Source organism: Ranitomeya imitator, chromosome 1, assembly GCF_032444005.1.
Source record: "Ranitomeya imitator isolate aRanImi1 chromosome 1, aRanImi1.pri, whole genome shotgun sequence".
In the NCBI taxonomy this organism is placed as follows: Eukaryota; Metazoa; Chordata; class Amphibia; order Anura; family Dendrobatidae; genus Ranitomeya; species Ranitomeya imitator.
Window position 1 is genome coordinate 552438941 of NC_091282.1, and position 18979 is coordinate 552457919.

At 47.1% G+C, this 18979-nt stretch overlaps 2 protein-coding genes across 2 annotated transcripts in view; one reads left to right on the forward strand and one right to left on the reverse strand.

The window, feature by feature from the left end:
• The window catches only part of ARMC6 (armadillo repeat containing 6), a 58276-nt gene extending 53305 nt beyond the window's left edge, over positions 1–4971 (reverse strand). The window contains exon 1 of the mRNA XM_069767715.1: positions 4804–4971. The gene's annotated coding sequence lies outside the window, so the exon portion shown is untranslated. The remainder of the gene's footprint in view (positions 1–4803) is intronic.
• The window catches only part of SUGP2 (SURP and G-patch domain containing 2), a 60947-nt gene continuing 46877 nt past the window's right edge, over positions 4910–18979 (forward strand). Inside the window, exon 1 of the mRNA XM_069767714.1 lies at positions 4910–5125. The gene's annotated coding sequence lies outside the window, so the exon portion shown is untranslated. The remainder of the gene's footprint in view (positions 5126–18979) is intronic.

Consider the following 18979-nt stretch of genomic DNA (forward strand, 5'->3'; position numbering starts at 1 on the left):
CCGCTCCCTGTGTTGTTTCCGTTATACAGTCCTTGCAAAGCTTCTTAGGGTATGTGTCTGGCAGGGGCTGGCTACATAAGGCGCATTCCTTATGTTTAGTCTTTTGTTATTTTTTTATCTGACCAGAATAAGACATAGCGAGAGAAGGAGAAAGAGAGAAAGAAGGGAGATGGCGTCAGCTTAATAGGCAGAGTTAGAAACTCACCCAGTGAAGCTATTAGTACTGGATCAGAAGGCTGAGGTCCTGTCCTGGATGTGTCCACCACATCGCTTTTACGACCGGTATCTGAGGATCCCCTGCTGGAACGATCCTCGGCGGGGGGTACTGGGTCTCCTGCTGTAGGGTACATGGCACCTGGGGATGACATCTTGCATCGCCAAATTACGGTGACTGATTTATAGAGTGCGCCTTTTTTGCTGCCCCCTTTTTTTTCCGTGCGGCACTGCACATGCGCAAACCCGCGCTTCCCCTGCCGCTGATCTCGGCCTGGATGCCCCGGAAGTTCAGTGTCTACTTCAGGGGCAAATGGACTTATGGAGGTCGGCGCATGCACGGTCTGGGCTTTTAGCACCGGACCGCAATTGGAACTCTGCCCTCACTCACCCGACTCCTGTCGGCCAGGGCTTCTCCAGCGACGCTGCTACCGCCGCGTTATGCAGATGATGCCGGGCAGCCTCCCCCGGACATCTGCATGCCTCCCCAGACGAGGAGGGAGCCGTCAAACGGAACTCCCCCGACGCCGCTTCCAGACCGCAGCCCCTGCCGTTCCGGAGACACTGCACAGGCGGCGTGCTTAGCCCAGGTATCTTTCCGTAGTCTAAAATCCTGATGTTTCCGCAGGAACAGGAAACTTAAACTGAGGAGGAAAGGCGGACCGCCCCCTTTTATCTTTCTGTAGGTTTCCTGTTGAGAGAGAGAGAGAGAGAGAGATATGGATGAAGACACCAAGCCCAGCAATACGGACGAGCTAAAGGCTGCTATCGAAGCAACCTGGGCTTCCATAACACCTCAGCAGTGCCACAGGCTGATCGCCTCCATGACACGCCGCATTGATTCAGTAACTGATGCAAAAAGAGCCCCGACCAAGTATTGAGTGCATTTACTGAATATACATTTCAGTAGGCCAACATTTCAGATTAAAATAATTTTTCAAGCTGGTGTTATAAAGTATTCTAATCTACTGAGATAATGGCTTTTGGGTTTTCATTGGCTGTAAGCCATAATCATCAACATTAACAGAAATAAACACATGAAATACATCACTTTGTTTGTAATGACTATATGAGTTTCACTTTTCGTATTGGAGACGGAAATAAATTAACTTTTTGATGATATTCTAATTTAGTGAGAAGGACTTGTATATAGGAAGGGGTTGCAAATGCTTACAATGCCATGAGCCACTAGAAAGCTTAAGCAAACCAGAGAAAGAGAGAAGTATTGTATCACATGATGGTATATTAATATAGTGGAATAAGTACATCAGGGATAAGTCCAGCAAACCTAGGAATAGTTTTGATCAAACAGCAATTCTAAGGGTGCGATTTAAACACTAGACTGTACTTGGATGACATCCGAGTGCAGCCCAACATCCGCGGTGAAAGGATAGGGAAGATGGAGAAATTAAGTTCTCCATCTTTTCCACAACGGTCATGTTATTCTCTTATGAGAATAGGGTCACAGTAAGATGACATTTGGCTCAAACTGTGACAAAGTTTGAGCCGACTGTCATTAGCATAATCGCCCCGATTCTCTTGCATTAGAGAACATACGGTTGTCGGACTCCAGCCTTAAGGTACCATCACACATAACGATATCGTTAACGATATCGTTGCTTTTTGTGACGTAGCAACGATATCGTTAACGAAATCGTTATGCGTGACATCGACCAACGATCAGGCCCTTGCTGGGAGATCGTTGGTCGCTGGGGAATGATCAGGACTTTATTTCGTCGCTGGATCACCCGCTGACATCGCGGAATCGGCGTGTGTGACGCCGATTCAGCGATGTCTTTACTGGTAACCAGGGTAAACATCGGGTTACTAAACGCAGGGCCGCGCTTAGTAACCCGATGTTTACCCTGGTTACCATTGTAAAAGTAAAAAAAAAAAAAAAAAAAACACACTACATACTTACATTCCGGTCACGTCCCCCAGCGTCAGCTTCCCTGCATCCCCCAGTGTCAGCGCCGGCCGGCCGTAAAGCAGAGCACAGCGGTGACGTCACCGCTCTGCTTTCCGGCCAGCGCTTACACAGTGCAGGGAAGCTGAGGCCGGGGGACGCGACAGGAATGTACAGTAAGTATGTAGTGTTTTTTTTTTTTTTTTTTTACTTTTACAATGGTAACCAGGGTAAACATCGGGTTACTAAGCGCGGCCCTGCGCTTAGTAACCCCATGTTTACCCTGGTTACCCGGGGACTTCGGCATCGTTGGTCGCTGGAGAGAGCTGTCTGTGTGACAGCTCCCCAGCGACCACACAACGACTTACCAACGATCACGGCCAGGTCGTATCGCTGGTCGTGATCGTTGGTAAATTGTTAAGTGTAACGGTACCTTTACACAAACACTATCAAGGTGGCAATACGCAACAGACTATGGTGATGCCTGATAATAATCTAATGTCTACCAGGCCAGCCTGACAACTCCCCCGTCATGTCCATTGAGAGTAAGGCCATGTTCATATGTCCGGTAATCATCAGTTAGAACATATTCAGCAGCAATCCATTGACAAAAAAAAAAAAAAAAGTTGTGCAGACACAACTTTTTTGTCCACCTGAAAAAACGGATTTCTACTGGATCTGTTTTTTTTTTTTAAACATTGAAGACTATGGAAAATGGATCCCTTAAATAGCCATCTGTTATTCGCCCATCTCAAAAAGATCTGTTTTATCCTTTCTGGATCAGTTTCAAATAGATGATTATTAGTGATGAGTGAACGTGCTGTGTGATAAGGTGTTATTCGAGAATGCTGCGTTGCTAACAATGTCTGTGGCGTGCTCAAATAATATGTTCTAGTCCCTGTGGCTGCATGTCTGTTTGAAGGAACTGCAGAACAAACAGCCAGTCGCCGCATGTGTTACGACTGTCAAACACCCGCGAGACATGCAGCCCCGGGACCAACATATCACTGGAGCACGCCGAAGTCACTCAGATAGCAGACGGGCATACTCAGATATCACCTTATCCCAGAACGTTCTCTCATCAGTAATGATTACTCAAACGTTCACATGTCCACTACTATGTTACATATTTATTTTTCCACCTCCAGTAAGCAAAAATGGATCCTTTTCAAATGAGAGGACAACAGATGTTAGTTATCGGATACGTTTTCTATACACTTCAATGTTTAAAAAAAAAAAAAAAACAGATCCAGTTAAAATCAGTTTTTTCAGACGGACAAAAAAGTTGTGTCTGCACAAAGTTTTTGTCAACAGATTGCTGTTGGGTCCATTCTGATGATTACTGGACATGTGAACATAGCCTAAGAAGGATTGGGAATGCTATACACCCCATAGCGTGCCCGGCTGTCGGGAGATAAAGGTTGTATGGCAGCACTACTTAGACAACTTCTTCTCATACTGCGATAACAAAGATTATACCCCCTCTCGTGCTTTTACTATCTTATGTATAACACACTGGCGGCTTCCAAGGTGCCAGAAGAATAGTCAGGTCACTTCTTTTAGGCGCTTCACAGCTTTCAAAGCCTGAAACAGATACAAGAAGTTACAAAAGGTGACACATACGCACGGCAAGTCGTTTGGACCTTGTGGTGAATATATTCATTCTTTTCAGCACCCTTTTTATGGGTTTTTAAGCAGATTCTAGGCAGAATCCACCTGAAGACAGTATGCACATACCCCAACAGTGAATACAGAGCGCACCGCCAGATTCCAAATGTGTCCCGAACAGTGAATACAGCAATCCCGCTAGATTCCAGAAGTGTCCCGGACAGCGAATACAGAGCGCGCCGCCAGATTCCGGAAGTGTCCCGGACAGTGAATACAGAGCGCACCGCCAGATTCCAAATGTGTCCCGAACAGTGAATACAGCAAGCGCCGCCAGATTCCGGAAGTGTCGCGGACAGTGAATACAGAGAGCGCCGCCAGATTCCGGAAGTGTCCTGGACAGCGAATACAGAGCGCGCCGCCAGATTCCGAAAGTGTCCCGGACAGTGAATACAGAGCGCACCGCCAGATTCCGGAAGTGTCCTGGACAGCGAATACAGAGCGCACCGCCAGATTCCGGAAGTGTCCCGGACAGTGAATACAGAGCGCACCGCCAGATTCCGGAAGTGTCCTGGACAGCGAATACAGAGCGCACCGCCAGATTCCGGAAGTGTCCCGGACAGTGAATACAGAGCGCACCGCCAGATTCCGGAAGTGTCCCGGACAGTGAATACAGAGCGCACCGCCAGATTCTGGAAGTGTCCTGGACAGCCCCTTTAAGATCCGTACTGTAGATCTTGCTATGGATAGGAGGGCAACGTATCCTAAATGTGTAACATAACTGATACGCTGCAGGCTTAAAATGTTTGTGGAATCTCCCCCACTTCAATAAACCACTGTGGATTCTGAGGCGAAACCCCTCAATGAACGAGCCACTATTACACAGGATGGAGATCCTCACCGTGTAGCACAGCTGGCAGCACTCTATTGTTCCCTGTTATCTGCCATAAATCACTTCTGGCAATCCAACCAACCCTGCCCCAGGGTCACCATCCTCACTGACGCCTCAGCAGTGCACACTGTGCAAGGACGCCATTAGTCCCGGGTACTAGCTGTAGTACGCCCATGCATATACCTACACTGAGCCCAGCTACGCGCGCACTGCTCCGTGTGCTGTCTCCAGGGTCCAGGCATAACAGCAACCATAGGCCGGAAGTGACGTCATCGCCCGCCGTGAAACAAGTCACACGGAATACGGCTAAAACCGTATCTGACTGACATGGTAAATATTACGGCGGGGACGTGTCACGTGATGTGCTTTCATACAAGCACTTTGTAGTGTTTTTACAATCCTGCCCTTCTCTCACTGGACAACGTGCTACGTCATCACGTCCGCGCCAGTAATACGCGCCACATTGCTTGAGGAAGTGCTCGGTACGGCTGGGAGTGCGGCGCAGCCAGGTAAGGCTTTGTGTGTAGGCCTCGCTTTGTATCGCTGGGTATTAGGGGGTTTCTCCACAACGCCTCTCGTGAGCAGCATTACAGTAGGGGTGAAGGCTCTGCCCCCCACCAATTCGCGTTACACTCCGTGATGTCGACACGGCGTTAACCCTTTACAGGGTGTCCATCCACATCGCCATGTGGGGTGTTGTCTATTTCGGCAATGGAAGATCCATCTTCTAGTGTGGCAATTCCTAAGAAGGGAATATATATATATATTATATACTAGATGGTGGCCCGATTCTAACGCATCGGGTATTCTAGAATATGCATGTCCACGTAGTATATTGCCCAGCCGACGTAGTATATTGCCCAGCCGACGTAGTATATTGCCCAGCCGACGTAGTATATTGCCCAGCCGACGTAGTATATTGCCCAGCGCCACGTAGTATAGAGACTTAAAAAAACAAACATATACTCCCCTTCCGAAGGCCCGTTGAAGTCCTGCTATACTCACCATCCGCCGCCTTTTCCGCTCCTCTGGACGCTCCCGGGACCGCTCCATTGCAAGCGGCAGCTTCCGCTCCCAGGGCTGGTTTGGGCAGGACCTATGATGACGTCGCGGTTACATGACCGTGACGTCACGGCAGGTCCTTGTCGCACACCAGCCCTGGGAGCGGAAGCTGCCGCTTGCAACGGTGCGGTCCCGGAAGCGTCCAGAGGAGCGGGAAAGGCGGCGGGGGGTGAGTATAGCAGGTTTTTTTAATTATTTTTAAAGGGAACCTGTCACCCCGTTTTTTGAGATTGAGCTATAAATACTGTTAAATAGGGCCTGCGCTGTGTGTTACTATAGTGTATGTAGTGTACCCTGATTCCCCATGTATGCTGAGAAATACATTACCAAAGTCGCCGTTTTCGCCTGTCAATCAGGCTGGTCTGGTCAGGTGGGCGTGTTCACAGCGCTCTTTTCTTCCCCAGCTTTCCGTTGGTGGCGTAGTGGTGTGCGCATGTCCAGAGTTCCGACTTCCCTGCGCCCACGTGAAGACACAGCGCGCGATCTGCGCTGTAATCCCTTGCATCGGTGGGGGCGGCCATCTTCCTGTGGCCGCGCGTGCGCAGATGGAGTACTCTGCTGCACGGGGCTTCAGGAAAATGGCCGCGGGCAGCCGCGCGTGCGCATTAGAGATCGCGGCGGCCATTTTCCCAAAGCCGAGTTTGCATCTCGGCTTTGGGAAAATGGCCGCCGCGATCTCTAATGCGCACGCGCGGCTGCCCGCGGCCATTTTCCTGAAGCCCCGTGCAGCAGAGCACTCCATCTGCGCACGCGCGGCCCCAGGAAGATGGCCGCCCCCACCAATGCAAGGGATTACAGCGCAGATCGCGCGCTGTGTCTTCACGTGGGCGCAGGGAAGTCGGAACTCTGGACATGCGCACACCACTACGCCACCAACGGAAAGCTGGGGAAGAAAAGAGCGCTGTGAACACGCCCACCTGACCAGACCAGCCTGATTGACAGGCGAAAACGGCGACTTTGGTAATGTATTTCTCAGCATACATGGGGAATCGGAGTACACTACATACACTATAGTAACGCACAGCGCAGGCCCTATTTAACAGTATAGCTCAATCTCAAAAAACGGGGTGACAGGTTCCCTTTAACATGACCTATTTTTACTATTGATGCTGCATAGGCAGCATCAATAGTAAATAGTTGGGGACACACAGGGTTAATAGCAGCGGTAACGGAGTGCGTTACACCGCGGGCTGTTACCGCTGCCATTAACCCTGTGTGAGTGGAGGGGATTAAGGAGCTGGTGCCGGGCAGTGAGTGCAGGGGAGTAGGGGAGGGACTAATCGGACTGTGCCCGTCACTGATTGGTCACGGCAGCCATGACAGGCAGCTGCCGAGACCAATCAGCGAATGAATAACCGTGACAGAAGGACAGACAGACGGAAGTGACCCTTAGACAATTATGTATATAGATACACTAATATATATAAATATGGTATATACTAGATGGCGTCCCGATTCTAACGCATCGGGTATTCTAGAATATGTATGTAGTTTATGAAGTTTTCAGAATAATGCAATTTATACACAGGATTCGGCCGCGACCAATTAGCGAAGTGTGGTTCAAAATTCGCGGGCGGACTGTGCCTGTCGCTGATTGGTCACGCCCGGCCGCGAACAATCAGTCAAGCCAGGGCCAGCTCCAGGGTTTTGAGGGCCCCGGGCGAAGGAGTCTCAGTAGGCCCCCCTCTTTAACACATACCACGATTCATGATGCACAGATACAGCAGAGAAATGTAGCACAGCCCGCGTAGCATATAGCAATGTGGGCACCATATCCCTGTAAAAAAAAAAAAAAAGAATTTAAAAAATCATTATATACTCCCCTTCCGTCGGCCCCCGGATCCAACCCAGGCGTTTACCAATGCTCGTCACGAGGAGCGGGAAAGGCCTGGGCTGGATCCGGGGGCCGACAGAAGGTGAGTATATAATGATTTTTTATTATTTTTTAACATTAGATCTTTTTACTATTGATACTGCATAGGCAGCATCAATAGTAAAAAGTTGGTCACACAGGGTTAATAGCAGCGTTAACGGAGTGCGTTACACCGCGGTGTAACGCAGCCATTAACCCTGTGTGAGCTCTGACTGGAGGGCAGTATGGAGCGGGCACTGACGGCTGGGGAGTAGGGAGCGGCCATTTCGTGGCCGCACTGTGCCCGTCGCTGATTGGTTGTAGCCGTTTGACCGTGACCAATCAGCGACTTGGGATTTCCGTGACAAACGGAAGTGATATATATATAAATATATATACTTTTATTTATATAGCACCATTCCATATGGTGCTGTACATGTGAAAAGGGGTTACATACAGAGTTATAGATATCGTTATCAGTAAACAATTTTACAATGACAGACTGGCACAGAGGGGAGAGGACCCTGTCCTTGCGGACTTACATTCTTCGGGATAATGAGTTAGAGACAGGAGGTTGGTGATGTGGCAGCTCTGGCAGTGGCGATGTGGCAGCTCTGGTGGTTGGTGATGTGGCGGCTGCTCAGGTGGTTGGTGAGGCGGCATATATAGTGTGTGTGTGTGTGTGTATATATATATATATATATATATATATATATATATATATATATATATATATATATATATATATATATATATATATATATATATAAAAAAATTTTTTTTTTTCCTGTTACTATACACTGTAGTTTGTTACAGAGCGGTATCCTATGAAGCACAGCAAATGGGGCACCAAGATGAATGCTTTCAGCAGATCTGAAGCTGGGATCTCATATTGGGCAATGGGCATCTCCATGGAAGATCACACCTAAAACCTACTGTCAGACACTGGGCATCTTGGTAGTTAACTTCTTAATCCCATACTATCCCGTCAAGGTGACCTGGGACTTAATTCCCAGGAAATGGATAGAACGTCCAGCGCGATCAGCTGCGCTCATGGGGGGAGCACGGCCGATCTCGGCCGGGTGTCAGCTGACTATCGCAGTTGACATCCGGCACTATGTGCCAGGAGCGGTCACGGACCGCCCCTGACACATTAACCCCCGGCACACTGCGATCAGACATGATCGCAGCGTTCCGGGGGCATAGGGAAGCATCGCATAGGGAGGGTGCTCCCTGCTTGCTTCCCTGAGACCCTCGGAACAAGGGGATGTGCTCACCTTGTACCGAGCGTCTCCTCCCTGCAGGCCCCGGATCCAAAATGACTGCGGGGCTGCATCTGGGTCCTGCAGGGAGGTGGCTTACCAGCGCCTGCTCAGAGCAAGCGCTGGTAAGCCTGCAGCCCTGCATGTCAAATCGCTGATCTGGCAGTGCTGTGCAAAGTGTCAGATCAGCGATCTGACCCTATAATATGATGCCCCCCCTGGAGCAATCTTATAAAGTTACATATATATGTATTTTTTTATCTCCCATAAATACATTCCTTTATCTAATTTATAAAAAAAAACAATAAAAGTACACACCGTAACGACCCGACCTATAAAAATGTCCCTCTAGTTAACCCCTTCAGTGAACACTAAAAAAAAAAAAAAAACAAGGTAAAATGCAACACTTTATCATACCGCCGAACAAAAAGTGGAATAGCACGCGATCAAAAAGACGGATATAAATAACCATGGTACCGCTGAAAACGTCTTGTCCCGCAAAAAACGAGCTGCAATACAGCGTCATCACTGAAAAAATAAGTTATAGTCCTCAGAATAAAGCAATGCAAAAATAATTCTTTTTTTCTATAAAATAGTTTTTATCGTATAAAAGCTCCAAAACATAAAAAAAATCTAAATGAGGTAACGCTGTAAACGTACTGACCCGAAGAATAAATCTGCTTTATCCATTTTACCAAACGCGGAACAGTAGAAACGCGCCCCCCCCCCCCCTCCCCGAAAAAAAAAAAAGAGAGATTCGTGAATAGCTGGTTTTCTCTAGTAGCCTTCCACGACAGCCCAGGAGGTTGTCTCCATACTCTAATGGGGGACTGGAAGCACAAGAGGTTAAAAACCCCTCCCACCTCCTATTAACCAGTGTCTTTCCTGTCCCCCATGGGGCATGGAGAGGTTCCTGGTACGCTGCGTGGCCGACTCTGGTGGCGTACCTTTCTATATCTTTAAAGCCGGGCACTGGTGGTCGGGCCCCCAGGGCTTCCTCCTCCGTTGTGCTCCTGTCTCCTTTCGGATTCTGGGACCGCATTCCCGGTCCTCCTGCGTCCCCTTGCGGGGGTAAAGCGGGCCGGCGTTCCCATCCCTGAGGCCTCCCTGAGCTCTCCGGCGTCTCCCCCTCCTGTGCACGCTGTTCGGCGACCCGGAAGTCATGTGACTCTTCACTTCCAGGTCGGCGCTCCTGCATAGGATCGCTCTCTGTCCAGGATATGGACTGCCGAACGGCATGTGAGGCACACTGCATCCTCGCACGCCTGCCTGGGACTGCGGAGGGGGAGGGGCGGCTAATTTCCACGTGCTGGTGCAGTCTTATTTTCTGTATAAGCTGCGAAGACGTCTCAGGTAAGCCTGCTTAAGCATGAATTCGTCTTGCCCTGCAGCTGCAGAGCCCAGCGCTCCTCAAGCCCCAGTAAGTGTGGCAGGGATAGGTCCCATTTAAAGGTAGATTAAATATACCTTCTTATACCGCTTACACTCTCGTTTCAGGGAGACAAGCCTGGCCATAAAACCGTTACTAAACGCAAATGTGCCACCTGTAATGTGAAAATGCCCTTAAATTGGTAGAAAAAGTTGTGCCAACACCTGTACGGACAAAGTAATCCGGGCGGAACACCCTTCACTAATTGAAGAAATACGTTCCCTGGTTAGGCAAGAGGTCCAGACCTCTTTGGCCACGCTCGTCCCCCCTCCACCGCCACCACCATCCTCACCTGGTCCATCACTTCCCAAAAAGAGAAAGATCCAGGAATATTCTGGGTCAGAGTCTGAAGGTTCTTATACGTCATCTTCAGTCAAATGGCAAGATGTGTTACCCCATAAATCTGCGAAAATCAGAAAATATCTTTTTTTCCTCTGAATACATTGAGGAATTGGTGTCTGCAGTGAGGAATACTATGGGGCTAAAGGAGGAACCCATTCCTCAGTCTATACAAGACGAATTATTCGGCATGCATACTGAAAAACAACCTGGTTTTCCCGTACCTAAAAGTATTATAGACATGATCAATAATGAGTGGGAACTGCCTGAGAAACGGCTAACTACCCCATCAGACTTTAAACATCGGTTTCCTCTAGAGGAGGATTCAATTAAATGGAACATCCCAAAAATAGATGTTCAGGTGGCTAGAGTGGCAAAAAAGACGGCTCTGCCGTTCGAAGGCTCCTCCCAGTTAAAGGACCCCTTAGATAGGAAGATTGAGAGCCTTCTCAAAAAGTCTTGGGAAACTTCTACCTCGGCCCTCAGATTCAATATTGCATCCACCTGCGTGGCCCAGTCTCTTCCGCTGGATAGAAGAGCTAGAAAACCACATATCTCAGGGTACTCCCGAGAGAGGAAGTGTTGGACTCCTTGCCTATTTTAAATAGAGTAACTGGTTTTCTTGCGGACGCCTCACTGGAATCCATCCGTGTGGCTGCCAGATCTTTAGTCCAGACAAATTCAGCTAGAAGAGCTCTCTGGCTAAAAATGTGGAGTTGAGACGTCACTTCAAAGATAAAACTCTGTTCCATTCCCTTTAAGGGTGACTATGTGTTTGGGCCCTCTTTAGATGACATCTTGGAAAAAGCCACGGACAGGAAGAAAACTCTTCCTGAACAAAGACCTCCCAGGAAGCGTTTTTTTCCGAGCCTCCCAGTCCCAGCCCTCCCAGTGTAAGGGAAAAGGAAAAATCGGGAGGTGGAGTTATGCCAAGGGGAAACCTTAAAATATCCTTATTCCCCAACAAACACAACAAGAAAAACAATGACTCCGATCCGGTGGGGGGGAGGCTTTCGAACTTCGTTCACAGTTGGCAGAATATCTCCAACAGCCCTTGGGTAGTGAGTGTTATCCAACAGGGTCTTCTGATAGAGTTCGATGCGCCTCCTCCCAGGATCTTAAGAGTCACCTCCCCGTCATCTCGGGAGACTCAAAAACTGATGTCAGGGTTACAGGATTTACTAAACTCGAGAGCTATTTCGATGGTCCCAGTAAACGAGCAAGGAAAAGGGCATTATTCCCGTATCTTTATGGTAAAAAAGCCTTCCGGGCAAGCTCAGATCATAATAAATCTAAAAGCTCTCAACCAATACATTACTTACCGCAAATTCAAAATGGAATCCGTAAAAACAGCCATCCCTCTGGCTCCTCATTCCTATATGGCAACAATAAACCTCAAGGATGCCTATTTCCATATTCCAATGCATCCTCGTCACAGGAAATATCTAAGATTTGCGGTCCAGTTCAATCACAAAATCTTACATTTCCAATACAATGTTCTCCCCTTCGGGATCTCCTCGGCCCCAAGGGTTTTCTCCAGAGTCATGGCGGAAGCTGTATCTCATATCAGGAACCAAGATGTCGCTATAGTGCCGTACTTGGACGACCTTTTAATAATTGGTCCTTCCGCTGAAATTCTCAGAGAATTTCCAAAACTCTGAACATCGTACAGCTTTTGGGTTGGATACCCAATCTGAAGAAGTCTCATCTATTACCATCAAAGGTGATAAAATTCCTCGGAGTCCTTTTGGACTCTGGAAGTCAAAAATCTTTCCTACCAGAGGAACACCAGAGGAACCTGATATCCAAGGTCCTAGACTTCAAGAAACAACGGTCTCCTACTCTGCGGACTGCAATGTCTCTTCTGGGGTCAATGACGGCTTGTATACAATCAGTCCAGTGGGCTCAAGGCCACTCCAGAGTTCTGCAGGCACATATCCTAGGAAACTGGAACGGAAATCCAAATTTCCTGAACAGAAGAGTGTACATTCCAGGGAAGGTAAAAGCCTCGTTAACCTGGTGGGCGATCCAAACAAACTTGCAAAAAGGAATGGACTGGATACAAGATCCGCTGGTGACAGTGACAACGGATGCCAGTCAAAAAGGCTGGGGAGCAGTTGTCTCGCAAATCCCATTCCAAGGTCACTGGAATCGGAAAGAAAGCTCCAATTCTTCCAACTTCAGAGAATTGATGGCAGTGGAGAAGGCCCTTCTAGCTGCCAGCAGTCTGATTATAGCTCAACATGTCAGAGTCTACTCGGACAATATGACGACTGTAGCGCATCTAAAACACCAGGGGAGTCCGAAGTTCAACCAATTGAGAGCAATATCAAACAGAATTTTTTGCTGGGCAGAGAAACATCTCCTCTCACTATCAGCAATGCACCTCAAAGGGTCAGTAAATGTTCATGCGGATCTCCTAAGTCGTCACGATTTACAACCAGGAGAATGGAGCCTGAAGACGGATGTTTTCAGAATGTTGACGGACAGATGGGGACTCCCCGACATAGATCTTCTAGCGTCATGCCAGAATGCACAGGTCAAGAACTACTTTATTATTATTATTTATTGTTATAGCGCCATTTATTCCATGGCGCTTTACATGTGAGGAGGGGAATACATAATAAAATGTACAATAATCTTAAACAATACAAGTCATAACTGGTACAGGAGGAGTGAGGACCCTGCCTGCGAAGGCTCACAATCTACAAACTTCTATCTAGACCCCAAAGACAGGTCTCAAGGAGTAGACGCCTTTGCTCATACATGGAGGTTCCAACTAGCATACGTGTTTCCTCCAATACCGTTACTTGCAAAGACCCTCCGGAAGATCCGAGACGATCAGGTCCCGACTATCCTAGTAGCTCCGGCATGGCCAAAGAGGAACTGGTATCACCTCATCAGAGAATTGAAAGTGGATAGTCCAGTCTTTCTTCAAACATCAGAAGATCTACTCTTCGAGGGCCCCTTTTATCATCCGAACCCGCAAAAATTCAAGCTGGCAGCCTGGCTATTGAAGCCCGGGTATTAAGAGCTAAAGGTCTTTCAGAGTCAGTAATCTCTACTTTACAGAAATCTAGAAAACCTGTCACCAATGCTATATATAGCAAAATTTGGAAGAGGTTCTCCTCGTGGTGTCATCCTCATAATTCTGACCCTTTCCATCCTAATATCTCACAAATATTAGATTTTCTACAAAAAGAATTGGAGTTGGGGCTGAAGCCAAGTACCTTAAAGGTTCAAGTGTCAGCTTTGAGTTCTGTCTTCGACCAAGACCTTGCAGGTCATCGTTGGATAAAAAGGTTTATGGTCTTAGCATCAAGACATTTGTCCAAGAAAACAAATCTTTGTACCATCATGGGACTTAAACATAGTTCTAAAGGGCCTTATGGCTCCTCCATTTGAGCCGTTATCATCTTGTTCCTCACAGCTTCTGTCCTGCAAAACCGCCTTCTTAGTTGCAATTTCTACTGCAAGACGAGTGGGGGAAATACAAGCCCTTTCAATTAGAGAACCTTATCTTACCATAAGAGATGATTCCATTGTGTTCCGACCAGATCCATGTTTTCTTCCGAAAGTAGTGTCAGAATTTCACCGATCACAGGATATAGTCCTCCCATCGTTCTGTCACAATCCTTCAAATCCGGAAGAACAGATTTCATACCTTGGATGTACGGCGTATAGTATTACACTACTTGGAACAAACTAAATCCTTCAGAATTGACAAAAATCTCTTCGTTCATCTATCTGGCCGAAACAAGGGCAAAAAGGTAGCGAAGAGTACCATTGCCAACTGGATAAATAAGGCCATTACTGAAGCATACCTAGCTCAGAATACTGCGGTTCCTGCGGGCCTAAGGCTATGTGCACACCTTGCGTCGGGTCCCTGCGGGTTCTCCCGCAGCGGATTTGATAAATCTGCAGGGCAAAACAACTGCGGTTCTCCCTGCAGATTTATCGCGGTTTGTTCCGCGTTTTCCGCTGCGGGTTTCCGCCTATACTATTGATGCTGCATATGCAGCAATATGCAGCATCAATAGTAATGTTAAAAATAATAAAAATTGGTTATACTCACCCTCTGATGTCCGGATCTCCTGGGCGCTGCACCCGGCGTTCCGGTTCCAAAGATGCTGTGGGAGAAGGACCCTTCGTGACGTCACGGTCATGTGACCGCGACGTCACCGCAGGTCCTGGTCGCACAGCAACTCTGACCGGACGGCCGCGTGCAGCGCCCAGGAGCTCCGGACATCAGAGGGTGAGTATAACCAGATTTTTTATTTTTTAACCCCAAATATGGTTCCCAGGGCCTGGAGGAGAGTCTCCTCTCCTCCACCCCGGGTACCACCCGCACATTATCCGCTTACTTCCCGCAACGTGGGCACAGCCCCATGCGGGAAGTAAGCGGTTCAATGTATTCCTATGGGTGCAGAATCGCAGCGATTCTGCACAAAGAAGTGACATGCTGCGGGTTGTAAACCGCTGCGTTCCCGCGCGGTTTTTCCCGCAGCATGTGCACAGCGGTTTGCGGTTTCCATAGGGTTTACATGTTACTGTAAACGCTATGGAAACTGCTGCGGACCCGCAGCATCAAAATCGCTGCGGTTCCGCGGTAAAAACCGCTAAGTGTGAATATAGCCTAAAGGCTCATTCCACCAGATCTACTTCCGTCTCTTGGGCTGAAAAGGCTGGTGCTTCAACAGAGCAGATTTGCAGGGCTGCAACATGGTCTTCTCTGCACACTTTTACTAAGCATTATAGATTGGACTTCTGGTCCAACCGGGATCTTGTCTTTGGCCGGAAGGTTCTTCAGGCTCTGGTCCCTCCCTAAATACAGAATTGGTTGGCATTCCTCCTGGGCTGTCGTGGAAGGCTACTAGAGAAAATAGAATTATTCTTACCGTTAATTCGGTTTCTAGGAGCCTTCCACGACAGCATTAATTCCCTCCCGATGTTCTTGGATATTTTTTCTGAGAACCTAAAAGGTAACGGGTGCTATGGGTTCAGTTGTAAGTCACTGGTTAATGGGAGGTGGGAGGGGTTTTTAACCTCTTGTGCTTCCTGTCCCCCATTAGGGTATGGAGACAACCTCCTGGGCGGTCGTGGAAGTCTCCTAGAAACCAAATTAACGGTAAGAATAATTCTGTTTTTGGTCATACTGCCTCACAAAAATCTGAATAAAAAGCGATCAAAAAATGTCACGTGCCCGAAAATGTTACCAATAAAAACATCAACTCGTCCCGTAAAAAACAAGACCTCACATGACTCTGTGGACCAAAATAGGGAAAAATTATAGCTCTCAAAATGTGGTAACGCAAAAAAAATTTGTTGCCATTAAAAGCGTCTGTGTGTGACGGCTGCCAATCATAAAAATCTGCTAGAAAACCCGCTATAAATAGTAAATCAAACCCACCCCCCTCCCCTTCATCACCCCCTTAGTTAGGGGAAAAAAATGTATTTATTTCCTTTTCCCGTTAGGGTTAGAGTTGGGGCTAGGGTTAGGGTTTGGATTACATTTACGGTTGGGATTAGGGTTAGGAGTGTGTCAAGGTTAGGGGTGTGGTTAGGATTAGGGGTGTGTTGGGGTTAGGGGTGTGTTTGGGTTAGGGTTTCAGTTAGAATTGGGGGGTTTCCACTGTTTAGGCACATCAGGGGCTCTCCAAACACGACATGGCGTCTGATCTCAATTCCAGCCAATTCTGCTTTGAAAAAGTAAAACAGTGCTCCTTCCCTTCTGAGCTCTCCCGTGCGCCTAAACAGGGGTTTACCCCAACATTTGGGGTATTAGCGTACTCTGGACACATTGGACAACAACTTCTGGGGTCCAATTCCTCCTGTTACCCTTGGGAAAATACAAAACTGAGGGCTAAAAAAAATTTTTTGGGGGGGGGAAAAAAGATTTTTTTATTTTCACAGCTCTGCGTTATAAACTGTAGTGAAACACATGGGGGTTCAAAGTTCTCACAACACATCTAGATAAGTTCCTTGGAGGGTCTAGTTTCCAATATGGGGTCACTTGTGGGGGGTTTCTACTGTTTAGGTACATTATGGGCTCTGCAAACGTTAGGGGTGTGGTTAGGGTTACCGTTGAGATTAGGGTTAGGGGTGTGTTTGGATTAGGGCTTCAGTTATAATTGGGGGGTTTCCACTCTTTATGCACGTCAGGGGCTCTCCAAACGTGACATGACGTCCGATCTCAATTCTAGCCAATTCTGCGTTGAAAAAGTAAAACAGTGCTCCTTCCTATCCGAGCTCTCCTGTGCGCCCAACATATGGGGTATCGGCATACTCTGGACAAATTGGACAACAACTTCTGGGGTCCAATTTATCTTGTACGGCCATGTGCACACGTTCAGGATTTCTCGCAGAAAATTCCTGAGAAAAAACGGACATTTTCTGCAAGAAATCTGCATGCGGTTTTGCCGTGTTTTTTTTCCGGACATTTCCCAATGCATTTTGTAGTGGGAAATCCGCAAAAAAAAACAAAAAAAAAACGCAAAATTAATGAACATTTTTTCGCTGAAAAAAACGCATTATGTGCACAAAACATGCGGAATTCATTCTAAATGATGGGATACTTATTGTATGCGGGTTTTTTTGCGGTTTTATAGCGTTTTTATTGGGAGAAACCTTGAAAAAACCACAACGTGTGCACACAACCTTACCCTTGGGAAAATACAAAACTAGGGGCTAAAAAATAATTTTTGTGGAAAAAAAAAAAAGAATTTTTATTTTCACGGCTCTAAGGCTAGGTTCACATTACGTTATGTGAACCCGTTTAACGGACTACGTTACACCGCAGCATAACGCGGTGTAACGTAGTCCGTTAACACCGCCATTGCTTATAATGGCGAACGCATCGCTCATGTGGGCGTGCGCTAGTGATGTGCCGTCATTTGAGTGACGGACCGCGAACGCTGCTTGCAGCGTTAGCGGTCCATTCCTCGCTAGCGCAGATCGGCTAACGCAATCCCTTTTGGGACATTGCGTTAGCGCAGTCCGTAGCGCTATGCGCTAGACGGACTGCCCTAACGCTATGTGAACCTAGCCTAAGTTATAAACTGTAGTGAAACACTTGGGGTTTCAAAGCTCTCACAACACATCTAGATAAGTTCCTTAGGGGGTCTACTTTCCAAAATGGTGTCACTTGTGGGGGGTTTCAATGTTTAGGCACATCAGTGGCTCTCCAAACGCAACATGGCGTCCCATCTCAATTCCAGCCAATTTTGCATTGAAAAGTCAAACGGCGCTCCTTCCCTCCCGAGCTCTGCCATGCACCCAAACAGTGTTTTACCCCCACATATGGGGTATCAGCGTACTCATGACAAATTGCACAACAACTTTTGGGGTACAATTTCTTCTGGTACCCTGGGGCGAAAAATTAATTTTTGTGAAAAAATATTATTTTTATGTCTCTACATTATAAACTTCTGTGAAGCACTTGGTGGGTCAAGGTGCTCACCACACATCTAGATAAGTTCCTTAGGGGGTCTAGTTTCCAAAATGGTCACTTGTAGGGGGTTTCAATGTTTAGGCACATCAGGGGCTCCCCAATGCAACATGGCGTCCCATCTCAATTCCAGCCAATTTTGCATTGAAAAGTCAAACGGCGCTCCTTCCCTTCCGAGCTCTGCCATGCGCCCAAACAGTGGTTTACCCCATATATGGGATATCGGCGTTCTCAGGACAAATTGCTCAACAACGTTTGGGGTCCATTTTTTCCTGTTACCCTTGGTAAAATAAAACAAATTGGCGCTGAAGTAAATTTTTTGTGAAAAAAAAAATTAAATGTTCATTTTTATTTAAACATTCCAAAAATTTCTGTGAAACACCTGAAGGGTTAATAAACTTCTTGAATGTGGTTTTGAGCACCTTGGGGGGATGCAGTTTTTAGAATGGTGTCACACTTGGTTATTTTCTATCATATAGACCCCTCAAAATGACTTCAAATGTGACGTTGTCCCTAAAAAAAATAAAAAATGGTGTTGTAAAAATGAGAAATTGCTGGTCAACTTTTAACCCTTATAACTCCCTAACAAAAAATGTTGTTTCCAAAATTGTGCTGATGTAAAGTAGACATGTGGGAAATGTTACTTATTAAGTACTAGATGGTGGCCCGATTCTAACGCATCGGGTATTCTAAAATATGTATGTATATAGCACAGGCCACATAGTATATAGGAGCCATGTAGTATATAGCAAATACTACATGGCCTGTGCTATATACTATGTGGCTGCTATACATGCATACATTCATTCATATTCTAGAATACCCGATGCGTTAATACAGCCCCCGCAGTGTATCGCACAGCCCCCGCAGTGTATCGCACAGCCCCCGCAGTGTATCGCACAGCCCCCCAGCCGGCACCATATCCCTGTTAAAAAAAATTAATTAAAATAAAAAATTGTTATATACTCACCC